This window comes from Camelus dromedarius, chromosome 14, assembly GCF_036321535.1.
Source record: "Camelus dromedarius isolate mCamDro1 chromosome 14, mCamDro1.pat, whole genome shotgun sequence".
NCBI lineage: Eukaryota > Metazoa > Chordata > Mammalia > Artiodactyla > Camelidae > Camelus > Camelus dromedarius.
In genome coordinates this window covers 27,769,282-27,782,955 of record NC_087449.1, presented here as the reverse complement: position 1 = coordinate 27,782,955, position 13,674 = coordinate 27,769,282, and the positions used below count along the sequence as shown (strand labels likewise).

At 42.6% G+C, this 13,674-nt stretch overlaps 1 protein-coding gene and 1 long non-coding RNA gene across 6 annotated transcripts in view; one reads left to right on the top strand and one right to left on the bottom strand.

Annotated features, from left to right (window-relative positions):
• Nucleotides 1-9,584, bottom strand: part of LOC116156884 (uncharacterized) — a 324,132-nt gene extending 314,548 nt beyond the window's left edge. Inside the window, exons 1-2 of one of the 2 annotated variants that reach the window (XR_010383816.1) lie at nt 9,431-9,584; nt 8,895-8,955 (exon numbers count right to left, since the gene is read on the bottom strand). This is a non-coding gene — a long non-coding RNA (uncharacterized LOC116156884). The remainder of the gene's footprint in view (nt 1-8,894; nt 8,956-9,430) is intronic. The other variant, XR_004140796.2, reaches the window with a different exon arrangement.
• Nucleotides 9,585-9,747: 163 nt separating this feature from the next.
• FGGY (FGGY carbohydrate kinase domain containing) overlaps nt 9,748-13,674 on the top strand; it is a 389,035-nt gene continuing 385,108 nt past the window's right edge. For 2 of the 4 annotated variants that reach the window (XM_064493532.1, XM_010984566.3), the window contains exon 1: nt 9,752-9,850. The gene's annotated coding sequence lies outside the window, so the exon portion shown is untranslated. Of the gene's footprint in view, nt 9,851-13,674 lie in introns of all 4 variants that reach the window. The other 2 variants (XM_064493531.1, XM_031465233.2) reach the window with 2 other exon arrangements.

The following is a 13,674-nucleotide window of genomic DNA, read 5'->3' as shown; positions in this document are numbered from 1 at the left end:
TTGAACCCAGGACCTCATGGATGCTAACCATGGGTTTCTGCAATCTTTAGATGAGACAATGTGTATACCATGTCTATCACATAGTAAGAGCTACCCTCCAATAAATATAAGTCAATGGCATTGTTATTTAGAATATCTGACATGAACTGTTCTGTATTTATTTTATATATATATACATACACACACATACATATCCTGTCAAAGTGAGTACTTCTAAATTCTATGTGCCATTAATTATCCTTTTTTAAATCCCTCTTCTATTCTTCTAACTCAATAATACACACTTAAGAAAGGGGAGTTAACTTTTTTTTTTCTTTACTGGGCATCTGATTTCTTTGGTTGCAAATGACAAACACCACTTCTGGGTAACTTACGCAAAAAGAAACTTCTGAAATGATAACATGACCTCAAAACAAGCAAAAACAATAGTAAGACTGGAGAACCAGGCTTGGAAACCAATCGGAACCCAGACAGCTTTGTTCCCAGGCAGAAGGGTCCTGGCAAGGGTGGAATGCATGAGCTCCTACCATTTTTAGTCTCTGGATCACTCTGCTGAAGATTCAAATTCCAGAGAGAGTGTGTCCATGGCCTACCTTGGTTCACATGCTCTCTCCCAGGCCAGGGAAAGGCAGGGCATCTGATTACAGTACGTACCATAGATGTGAGGGTGGAGGGAACTCACCAAAATAAAAATGAGGTGCTAGTAGGAAGGGGAAATAGGTCCAGAAAAATAAAAACAGAACAGCAAATTTTCTCCAGTGTCTGCTATGTACCTGTCACTCTGCTGGGGACTTTTGTATAGTATCCATTTGACATTACACACAGTGCTTAGCAGAAGGTAGGCACTTGGTAGACACTTGTGGAATAAATGAATAATTTAGTGAGTATATTTAACCCCCACACAACTCTTGGAGGTAGGTAATAATAGTTCCATTTTACAGAAGAAGAAACACGCTCTGAGAACTCGTATAGTTACATTATCTACAAGTGGTAGAGTTGAGATTAAAACCTGGTTCTGTTTGACTACAAAGCTTATTTGGGTGTCACTGCTTGCTGCCTATCTTCCTTGGGGTGTATGTGAGAGAATGTTCTAAACCTCAGTGCCTCCTGCAGTGCTACCCCAAGACCCAGAAGTTTGATGCATTATTACTCATTCATGGGTTCTAGAAAGTTTATCCGGGCAGGGAAAAGTTCATTTTGTAATTCTCCAATAATTTCAGAAAGGAAGTGGTGCAAACTGTTTAACCTTGGGCAAGATATCTCAGTCTCTTCCATGTTACAAGGGTATAATGGAGTCTCCTACAAGGTTATTGTGTAATTACTTAAGAGGATGTTTGTAAAGCCTTGAGCACAGTTCCTACACACAGAAAGCCCTCAGCAATGACACCTTTTCTATAGTTTCAAAAAAGTATAGAGAAACAGGAAGAAAGTGCTGGGGGAGGCATCAGGTTTCAGTATCATATTTCATCAAAGTTAAAACTCCACCAGCTGAACTATTAATTTACATATCTCTTAGAAAGAAAAAGTATTGGCAGTTAAGCTTGACAATGCTTTGTTAGGTCTTCAAGTTTTTAAAAATTTTATTAAAGCTGAGAAAAATCTAGGTTTAGACAAAACTAGACATGATTCAGATATATTTTTAATGAAAATCTCTTTTAGACTTCTTTAGGCATCTTTTAAAATCATACATTGCTCTTGTGTACATGTAAAAAGGAAAATAAAGCAAAGTACAGTGGTTAAAGTGGTAAGGCTTCTTCACTTCTGGAATGGTTCATCTCTTCTGAAGCACTTTTGACTCAGTTGTTGATGTGTTTTTCCACACAATATTGTCAACTGAGCCATCGAGAGCGCTGGGGAATGCAGCATTTCTTAAGAGTGCTACACTGTTGTCTCGGAAAGTTTCTGTCCAGCCACCCGTACCAGTCTGCAAATGTTGATGCTGGTGTTGTTTTCTTATTCTACTAGAAGGTACAAGTAGAAGTTTTCCAGACAACAACTGGAAGTCATATTTGTTCCTCCAAAGGGCCATAGGTGGTTTGTTGACTAAAACACCAGTGACGGTGGTTGTCCAGTCCTTTTGCCCAGGAATGATAACCAAGTAGCTCCAGGCAGGCAATGCAACTATGGCATTGCTGGAGCCTGGCCTGAATATTGCACTAAGGTTTCTGGAAGTAGGGAGGAAGAAACATATATTCTCCTTCCTTTCTAGTATCTCTTTGGAGAATCATCCCTGACTCTCACTATTCAGTCCTTCTGGTACAGGGGAGGCTCACCTCTTTATAATCCATCCCTAGGAATGGGCCCTTGACCAAAACTGGGCCAGTTCAACTTTGTTCAGCATTCTTACAAGAAACAGCAGCCTGGAGATAACCTCACCCTCATCTTCCAAGATTTATGAGGACATTGTAAGGCTAAAGCAATTGCAGGTCATCTTTGCCACCATATGTATTGATCTTACTTGAATGTGAAGTAAACACAGGAATTAGGAAATGAACAATGGAGAGTAAAAGATCCTTGAAGACATCATTTGAATCCCTGGCTCCAGTCTTTCCTAAAGTTCATCTCCCTTCTGAATTGCCCAGATATATGAAATAATAAATTGCCTTTTTGTTTGTTTTTTGTTTAATCAAGTTTGAGTAATATTTTTATTTCTTGCAACCAAGAGTCCTGTTTGGTATACTATACTCCTTAATAATACTACACCCTCACCTTCAAGTCCTCGTATCATTTTCCATAGCTCCAGAGGTCCTTTGGGAGGTGAAGGAGATGGAGTAGAGACCGATATTTGTAAGTATCTGAAAGTGTATAAACAATAAAACAGGAGTTCTGGTTCTATATATTATGCAGCAGTGTTGAAAGTTGCAAATTTTTCAGCATGATAAAAACAGAATGAGTTACAAGACTCATGCCACAGAAAGACCTGCCACTGACATGTCCGAGGGTACCCCTCTTCCGGCTGCCATTTTATTTCAACATATTGCCATCAAATATTTGATTGATCAATGAGTCAAAAAATGAATCCTCAAAAAGAGCAAATTAATTCTCTCTTTTAGTAGTGAAACATTTGTCACATAAAAATTTTTAAAATAGAATTTGTCATGTAAAATTAATAAAGTAGAGTTGTTCTGGTTAAAGATGTCTGTATGTGTGCATATCTGTGTATGCACCTGTACCTGTGTGGTCTGTTTGCCTTGTGTTGTTTCTGTGTGTCTAAGTATGGGTGTGTTTGCCTGTTTATACGTATGTGGTATAAGTGTCTGAGACTGCGTGTGTACGTATGTGTATTTGTGTGGCTTGTGTGTCTGTATCTCTGACTGTATCTGTGTCTATATTTCTGTGCATTACATTGTGGTTTAATCTGCATTTGCATGTGTCTATGTGTATGTGGTATATGACATATTCATGTGCATATGCTTGTGTATGTGTGCTCTTTGTGTACCATGTATAAGTGTCTGCATGTGTTTCTGTCTGTGGGTGTGTTTGTGTGGCTATATGTGTATATGTGGTTGGGGGCAGGAGGAGGGCAAAGTTACTACCATCCTGTTCCGTACTTTGTGCGAATTATGAAAAGTTGCCCTCTCTGCTGGGGCAGAGCAGCCTCACAGGCACAGAGTTTGGCTAGCAGGGTAGACACTGGATTTCAGCTTCCACCAGCCTCCTTAACTGGTGTCTTGGAGAAGAGAACAACCTGGCAGGGGGTGGGGGGCATTCTGGAAGTCCACTCAGTCTCTTCTTTGCTGTGCAGGCACCTTGCTGTAGGATCCAGTCTGAAAACTACCCAAACGGTTTCCAAATGACATAATTCTAGAGAAGTGAATGGCAGAGTTCCTCCAACTGAAGTCCACATACTGCACAGGCCCCAGGGGCCTCCTTTGATTCAGCCCCTCAGGCCTTGAATGTGTACTTCCAAAAGGTCGACTCCCACCACTCCTTTGGCCTTGTCATCATCTCATGGCCTGGATGCTCTTTTTCACCTGTTGCCTCATTGTAGAAAAACATTCACTGGAGTTTAGGGTTGCTCTTTGTTGTCACGGCACATCACATAGTTTGCACTGTTGTTAAAATGACTCATGGCCAAGAGGCCGTGGGGTTGTAATTGGGTGATGTTAGGAAGGAAGGATACAGGTGGTGCAGAACTAGTTAGGATGCCAAGGTCTTAGGATTGGGGAGGGTGGGAGAGCAGCTCACACCTGGAAGAGAAAACTGGTGCTCCAGGTTGAAACCAGTGAGATTACTAGGACATGCATTCATCTGAAGCTTTATATTCAATGTGAGCATCTCTGCCCACTTTAGCTTCTCAGCAGAAACTCCCTCTTCGACAGTTTGGCCTGTGGAATTTTTGATAGATGACTTCCGGCAAGCTGCTCTGCCTTTGTGAGCCTCTGTTCTTGCGGCATGAATCCCTACTCCCTTGTGTGGGTGGTTGGGGAGGAATTCCTGAGACCCTGCATGTGGAGGTACAGAGCCAGTGCCCAGTAAGCGTTAGCAGTCTTTCCTTTTCCCTTTGTACCCGGTACCCACTCTTCTCACCATCGGGTGCCCTGAGCACTTTATCTGTGCTTTTAGTATAGCATCCAGCTCTGGCCCAGCACTTAGCCAGTCTTCAGCACACGTTTGTTGACTGAAGAGCTGGAATAAGGCAGGAAGGCAGACAGAGAGCAAGTAATAAGCAGCAGGCAAGTAATAAAATAAGTTGGAGAGTTTCCCCATCTTTGGAAATGAGCTACTGGCATGCTTTAGGGAAGAGAATTGAGGACACGAATGATTTTGTATATAAAATATGGCTCTAGGTGGGGGTTAGGGTGGGGACTTGAGAAGCTTTTCTAGTCAGTAGTTCCCCCTTACTGACCATCTGTCAGATTTCCAGTGAACTATTTCAGTTATTTTCCTCCTGAGATGACAGTGTGGGTTTGGAAGAGAGGGAGTGTGGATGCAGTGGCACCTGTTCCTGCCAGAGGGTCGAGTTTAAGGGAGGCTTAAATTGAGAAAGTCTAAGTTGAGAAAGAACAAAGGGAAGAAAGACAGGAGAAAACAAGTTTCATTAGGAGTGAGGGACCCAGTAGGCAGGTTAAGGACTGTCACAGCCGTAATTACACACCCATGATATACCTGCTACTACAGAACGCTGAACTGGTTGCTGAGACCATAAAGTAGAAGGCATGGTTCTTGCCCTCCAGAGGTTTCCATCTAAGGGACGGGATTGGGAAGAAGACTAAGAAGTATGAAACACTATCTGTTCAGCACTGGGGAACAAGTTTTAAGCTATATCTCAAGAGATAAATATTATTATTCTCTGAGGAAACTAAAGTTCAGAGAGGTTAAATAATTTTCTCCAGGTCACTCAGTAAACAAGTTGGACTGGGAGAAGAACCCGGGTCGGTCTGTGCTAATAACATTGTGCTGCTCACAGGAGAGTGAGCAAGGGCACTGGGGCAAGCATGTGAAAAGGAAAATTAACTTTACAAGGGATCCCAGGGTCAGTGCCACATGAGTGATACATGATGACTGTTGCACATGCTTAGGAAAAAAGAGATGTGTTGAGGCCTCACCTAGAGGGGGAACTCTGCAGAGGAAGCAGGCCCTCAACTAGACACTGAAGGTAGAATGTGAATCCAACAAGAGAAGAATGGAGGGAGAGGCTTTCCAGGTGGAAGGAGGCGTAGTGTGTGCAAAGGTGGGAGGTAGGAAAAGTCTCATCCTCTTGGTTTGTGCTATGCAGGGTAGAGTACTGGAGAGGGCACAGCCTGCTCCAAACTTACTAACAGTGCAGTCTTAGGGCAGTCATTTAATCTCCCTGAGCCTGTTTTCCTATCTGTACAATGGCTGTGAGAGTAACCACTTTACAAGGTTATTGAAGACTTGAGACAATGTATGGAAAGCATCTGGTTTCTCAGAATCACCAGTCTAAGTTAAACCGCAATCTAAATCATGTGCCCTCTCTCACAGAATCCTATTTGCCTTCTTTCTTGCAACTGAGTCAATTATACATCTACCTGCTTATTTATTCAATGTCTGTTTTGCGAATGTAAGTTCCATGATAACACGGATAATATCTGTTTTCAATACCATCTCTTTAGTGTCTAGAACAGTAGGCACTCAATAAATCTTTGTTAAATGAGTGAATACATAAATGTATGAATGAGTAAATGAAAAAACAATACCTATTTCTGTGGCACAGCTCTAAGAATCTCAGGGAACATACGTCTTTTCAGGTTGTTAAGGTAGGAAAAGCGTTCAGAGAATGCAGTTAGAGAACCCGAGGGCCTCCATGGGTCACCAGGGAGAGCACCAGGTCTCCTGTCTCCCTCCTAGTGCTGCACGTAACATCTGAGCAGGAAGGAAATTACACACGTTTCCAGTTCAGCTGGTTCCAGGGTTTCCCAACCCAGAGCTTTGTCTTGCTTAAATCTGATGTGCTACTTCACTGGTGTGAACTGTGACCTGTGACCTGTCTATTGGACAATGACTTTGCATGATCCCCATGCTGCCCGGCAATAACTGAGTGGGCGTCTAGACTTTCCAATAATCAAGTCTTTTAATCCAACACAACACAATAGCCCTTTATGCCGAGTTGGAGAGGAGGACTGGGGACAAACAGATGCATTAGTAACTGCTAGGCATTTGATACATTCTAGGAGTTCCATGACAGAGGTAAGGTCAGGGACCTGAGGGGTACAGAGGAGGCTATACGACCCTAGGGTGAAGCAGTGTACACACAGCTGGATAACATTTATAGCTTTCAAAACATGATTACGTATACCATCTCGTCTCAGTCTCCCTGCAGCCGTGGCAAATGGGGAAGTATGGCTAACGTCTGCATTATTTGCTCCTAAAATATAGGAAAACCGAGGAAACTGGGGTTCAGGATATAGATCTGGTTTCATGGCAGATATTAACTCAGTGCCCAGATCTCATTATCATCAGTCGAAGGATCTTTCTTCTGGACTTGGCTGTCACTCGCTGGCCTTTATACTGGTCAACAGTGTGAGTGTACCTGTAATGTCACAATCCCCCACCTTCTGTAATGTATTTCCAATGCACTTGTGTGATAAAACATCAGAATCTAATAGGATTGGGGTTGGCCAAGCTAAGGGTCACTGGGCCATAGTGGCCATTGTATGATTTTGGAAGATTGTACTGAAGCATAGTCACACCCACTTGTTTTATCTGTGGCTGTTTTTCGCCCGACAAAGGCAGTGAGTAGTTGCAACAGAAGCTGTATGCCTCACAAAGTCATATTAACTATTTGGTCCTTTAGAGAAAAAGTTTGCCATCTCCTAGAATAAATGAATGGAATGGAAGTAAATGAGAAAAAAGTAGATTTGTTTGTTCATAATAGGCAGTGGGTCATAACTGAATGGAGAATGAGAACCAGCCTCAGATTCATGCCTCAGTCATTTCGCTGGGTGACCCTGAGTAAGTCATTTATTCTCTCTGGGTCTGTTTCTGTATTCAGTACCTTATAGAGGTGCTGTATGATTTCCATGACGTGAGCCATATGTATGATTAGGTTTGGCCCTATGGGACAGAAAACAAAATTAAAGTGTCATGCACAGGACAGCAGTTCCTTTCTTACACATGGAAGTGGGCAGCAGGTGTTGGTCTGGGGCTGCATGGTGTTAGGAACCCATGTCTTTGCACCTTGGGTCTTTGCTGTGTATGGCTTTCATTCCTGAAATCCTCTCATGGCCCAAGATGGCTGCTGGAGCTCCAGCCATGGTGCTATTGTCATTATTACTACTACTTGTATGATAATAAGAGGAAATAAACCAAAAGTCAAGTATAAAAAGCCAAGCAACAGAGACATCTATAAAGACCAGGCAGCAAACCCACATTAATTCAAGTCTAGCCAAGATGAGAACTCCTGCCATGGTTCATGAGGCAACCAACATATTTCATTTATTCTATTCCTGGGGTACACTGAGGAAGATCTGGCAGGCATGCTCTTACACGTATTCAGCATCTAACACTTTACAAAGTATTTCCATATCTATTATGTCATTCTGAAAAAATAAGGTGAATTATTCCTATTGTACATTATGATTCACACAAGTCCACATAACCAGATCCCAGGACCTCCCATGTTCCCAGAGTCCACGGTTAGATCTTTAGATATTTGTTGGAGAGGAAGGTGAACAATTATGGTATAGAAGAAAGAAAACAACCCTGCAGGGGAGCAAAACTTGCCACCACAAAGTGTCTCTTTGGCATGTGGATTATTTCGAGCTCAAAACAATCAAGGACCAAAACACTTAAGAAACTTTGGCCTCCCCTTTAGCTGCCTAAGGAATGTAGGCTGAGGACCTACTCCAGGAACGGAGCCATCATCATAGATAACTACAGCATGAACTAGGTGTGGTAGACCGGGAGGAACGCAGCAAAGTCTGTTTGTTTCTCATTTTTAAATTCCTCTCTGTATCCCACTGTCTCTCCATGACCCAGCAAACATTTGTTTACCAAAAACTGCTTTTCCATCTCCATGTTAATTGCCTTCCTCCCCTTTGAAGACCCACTAACCTCAACAACCTTTTTCGTCTTTAGTTGAATGTGGTATCTAAGGTGAGGATTTTGGCCATTTTGGAAGTTACTCAGCTTTTTCTGGGTCTCTCATAAGTATACATGTTATTAAACTTTTGTTTGATTTTCTCCTGTTAATCTGTTCATGATTTAATTTGTAAATGGGCCAGAAGAACCTAGAGGGGAAGAGGAAAATTTCTTCCCCAAACCAGGACCCCTAAGAGATGTAACCAATCATGAGGCCTCAGCCTCACTGAGCCAGTATCCTCACCTGTAAGACAAATAAGACCATGTATTTGGGGTTGTTATGGGGAGAGCAGAGTGACATGTGGCACACAGTCCACCTCAGTGAAACCACAGTTATTACCTAGGCTTACCTCTCAGAACCGGTGTGTCCTTGGAAAATCACTTCCTTTCACTGGGCCTCTGTCACCTTTTCTAGGAAAATAAAGGGTTTGGACTTGTTAAATAATCTTCCAAATCTGATTCCTATCAGGCTGGGAGCCTGTCTTTTTAATAGATACTGCTCAGGTTGGAATCTTCCCTCCTGTTACTAGCTTTGTGTCTCAGAACAAGCTAAAAACCTTTCTGACACTCCGCATTTGTAGAATAGGGACAAACAGTACTTAGCTTAATGGCAAGGTAAGGATTGTGAAAATTAAATGAGGCAGGTCCAGGACCCACCAGATTTTAACTTCCTCAAAGGCAGGGACTCATCTGTTTTGTAGATTTACAAACTGTGACATGACTTGAGGGTTGGTCACAAAATCAGACGAGTAAATTTAAGTAAAGGAACATGACCTGACACACAGTAAGCATTCAATAAATATTATTATTAGTTAACACTCTGTCAGAGTCCTGGTGTTTGGTACATGGTTAAGAAGGGGTTACAGGATACACCTTTGACACACACCCACCAGCGACTGCCGAGAGCTTGCGTGGGCGAGTTCTGCGAGAAGAGTTCACAGAGCAGGAAACTCCAGGCCTGAGAGGAGGGAGCCTTCTCTGGGCCTTTAAAACCCCAGGGAGGCGGGAAAAGCCGGGTCGAGGTAGCGGCGCGCGCCACCCGCCAGCCCAGCGCGCGCGGCAGAAGGCCACGGGCCGGCGCATGCGCGGGCCAAGGGTTCAAAGGGCCAATCAGGGAGCGATTTACGGGTGGGGGGGAGCCGGCGGGGGCGGGGCGGGGCGGGGCGGGGCGGGGCGGGGCGGGGCGGGGCGGGGTGTGGGGCCGGGCGGCAGCCGCTCCCGGGGACCGCCCAACCCTGTTGCGGAGCGGCTCCGCGCGGTAACCTGCAGAGCCCCGCTAACTAAAATGTAATTTCAGACTGGACAAGTAAGTGACCCTCTTCTCTGTCCCACGTGTGCACAAGGGGCTTTAGCAGGCGCGCAGGCTCGCAGCGCGCACGTTCTCCAACTGGAGAGCGCACCAGGCCCCAGCCTCCCTCCCCTTTCCCTCAGTCGCCGCCTCCTTTTTCTCCTCAGGCCGCATAATTTTTAACGCCAGGGCCAGCTGGGCTTTGGCTCCCAAGACTTTGTTGAGTCTTCTGTGTCCACTCCTGGGTGAGGCGAACGGCCATTCAAGAGAGGGGTCGGCCTTTACCGCGTCCTCAGCGTTGCCTAAAAGATGTCTGAAAGCCGGGGTCCTCTGCCCGCAGTATCCAGTTAACTATGTTAACGCCTCTCTCTGTCTCCTCACCCTCTCCGCCCTCTGTACCCCCATCCTGTTTTAGGACATTTCCACAGGCATTTTTGAGCCTTTTAATTCCAGTCTGGCTACCTAAGGCAGTTTAAGCCTAGTGCTGCTTTTACCTTTCAACTCTTTCAGCAGCTTATGATCATGTTTGAGGTGCAGTTTAGTTTAGATGATAACTACAGTTACCCTGGGTAGGAAAGGCCTAGAGGTGTCTACGTTTTCATGAATTTCCTTTCTTTTTAAGGATGAACACGTTGCAAAATGGTGAATTTCCCTAATTATGGGCTATTTTCCACGAAAGTACTTATTATGTCTTAAGTAATTTCATCTCTAAATTAAAGAGTCATTTCCAAGATATGGGAGAGCTGTCATCATTAGGTTAATTTTTAAAATAGGATATCAGGAGGGAGGAAATGAGTATGGTTTTGAATTGCAAATTAGTAAGAAGGCAAGTCTTCTCTTAGTTTGAGGCTTTTATGTAGATGTTAGAGTTTTGCCTTGCTTTGCTTGCTTTTCCCCTCTTTCCTATGATCCACCAAGTGTATATCCAAAAATTGAACTTTTTAAGTTGCCAGCTGGGTCTTCCAGCCTTCTGACTGCCTCCTGGTCTTCTGGGAGTCTCCTGTTGATGAGGCCCTGTGCTTGGCTCTTGACCTGGTGACCACTGGCCTGGCTCTGGGAGGGACCAGCTGAGGAGGACCTCCCTGTAGGAGGCCCAGAGGCCTCTTATTAAGGATGATTGAGGGAACAGACCAGAGGGTGAGAAGGGCCTGGAGATTGATTTCGAGGGGAAGGGAGGTTGGGAGCCTCCCTATCTGGATTTGGAAGTCATAACGTGTACTGGAAGAAGGGCATAACCTAGAGGGTGGAGAGCTGTGTCTTTCTGGATGAAATTAAGAAGTTTACTGGGAGGAGACTGGGCCTTCTTCCAGGCTGTGTGAATTTTTGCTATGGGCCTTGTCTTTTCCTGGAATCTGGTTCCTTTTCCCTAACCTCTCACTTAATTCAAATCACAGTCAGTTACTTAGTTGGTTTTGAAAACAATTTGAGGTAATGAATATTGCCTTAAACTTCTTGCCAAAACGGGACCCCTCTCCCCTCTAAAAAAGGGATTTAAAAATAATCATTTTACCAAATTGTACTACAGAGATCATTTAACCTCTCACCTGCCCATCTTTTTATAAGGTGGAATTCAGAATCAACCCAGGAGGTGTAAGAGGAGGTCATCCAGGCCAGCTCTTGTGTTCATTCATTTGTTCACTAATCTGGGATGTGTTCTGGGCCTGGCACTGTGGTAGGCTCTGGGAAGGCAAGGATGAACAAGACTTGGTCTTCGCTTTCAAGCTTTCATCCAGTTGGCTTCTTTCTGGTCTGGTAAGGGAGGTTATATGATCGTGAGATTAGTGCCTGCAGTAAGGCACGCAAAAGTTCTCAAGAGTTGAGTGAAGTCCGAATGACCCAATACAGGGTTTTAGGGAAAACTTCTCGGAAGGGATAATACCCAAGCTGAGTTGCAAAGGCTCCAAGTGATTGGGCTGGAGCAAGACAAAGGGAAGGGGATTATCTGACTTGGAACAACATGTGCAAAACAATATAAGCCTGGTGCACTATTGATTAGTATGGGTGGACAGGAAAGGGTGAGGTGGGAAATCACCAGAAAGGAGGTTGGGGAGGGTGAGTCACATTAAGGGAGTTTGAAATGTTATCTCCAGAGCAAGCAGGAGCTAATGAATTGTGTTCGTGTTTTAGAAAGTTAATTCGGCCTGCAAGGTGGAGAATGAATTGGAGTGGTGGGGACTGGAGAGAGGTTATTATAATGCAGGTGAGAGATGGTGTAGGGTAGTGGTTATGGAACTAGAGGAATGAGATTAGAAAAATAGAATGGTTAGGAATTAATTACTGATTGAATGTAGGGGATGTGGAAAGAATGTAACAGTCAAGGTACAATGGGAAAAAAAGGCATTCCCAGCTCGGATATTTTTCATATAGTGAACTATACATATTTAAAGTGTCTAATTTGAGAAATTTTGACATATATATATATAGATAGATAGATAGATAGATCTATATCTCCATGAAACCATCATCACAATCAAGATAAAGAGTATTTATAATTCCTCCAAAGATTTTTTGTGCCCTTTAATAATTCCTCAGGCTGTACTATTGCCCTCCCAGCCTCCCCACCGCTGCCCCACGAAGAACCAGTGATCTGCTGTCACTGTAGATTATTTAACATTTTTTTAGAATTTTATCTGGGGGAGTCATACGTAAGTATCTTTTATGTGTGTTGATTTTTTCTTTGCATAGTTCTTTTGAGATTTATCCATGTTGTGTGTACGTACATGTTTTTTTCCAGAGGAGTGTTCCATTGTATGACTATACCACATTTAATTTAGTTTATCCATTAACCATCGATGGATATTTGCTTTATTTGCTGCTTTTTGGCTACTATAAATAAAGCTGGTATGAATATTCATATAAACCTCTTTATCTGGACATATGCCTTTATTTCTCCTTGTTAAATACTTAGAAGTAGAATGGCTAGTTCCCATAGTAGGTGTATATTTAACTTTTTAAGAAAGCCAAACTGTATTTCAAAATGATTCTAGTTGCTACAACTGATGTGATCACTGTTTTTAATTTTAGCTATTCTAATAATGTGGAATAATCTTAGGGGGTTTCAGTGTGCACTTCCCTAATGACTAATAAATTCCATGCTTCTTATTTGCCTATCTATATTTCATAAATCTTCTTGGGTGAAGTGTTTATTAACTCTTTTGTCTATTTAAAAAAATGGGCTCTTTGTTTCCTTATTGAGTTTTATGAGGTTTTTACATATTTTCTCATTACAAGTTCTTTATCATAGCTGTGATTTGCAAATATTTTCTCCCATTTTGTGGCTTATCTTTACATTTTCTTAACAGTGTCTTTTGAAAAGCAGAGTTCTTAATTACGATGGAGTCTAATTTATCAATTTGTAGTTTTGATGATGTCAGTTTTTATCAGTTTAATCTTTTATGGGTCATGGCCTTAGTATCTAAGAAATCGTGACTAGCCTGAGGTCTTAAATATTTTCTCCCATTTTTTTTAAGATGCTTTACTGTTTTTCATTTTACATTAAAGCCACGATCCATTTTATGTTAAGTTAATCTGTAGCACCAGATACAGGACAAAATTCATTTTTTTATATGGTGTCAGTTCTAGCACCGTTTGCTAAAAACCCTATCCTTTCTTCACTGAATTGCCATTATGTCTTTGATCAAAATCAGTTTACCATGTATATACATGGGCCCATTTCTGGGTGTTTTATTTTGTTGCATTGATCTCTTTGTCTATTTTAATGGCAGTACCAACCACATAGTCTTGATGTACTTGTACTAAGTATTAAAGTAGGTGGTGTAAGTCCTTCAACTTTGTTTTTTTTAAAAGTTGCTTTGGTTATTCTAGGTCCATGTTAATTTTAT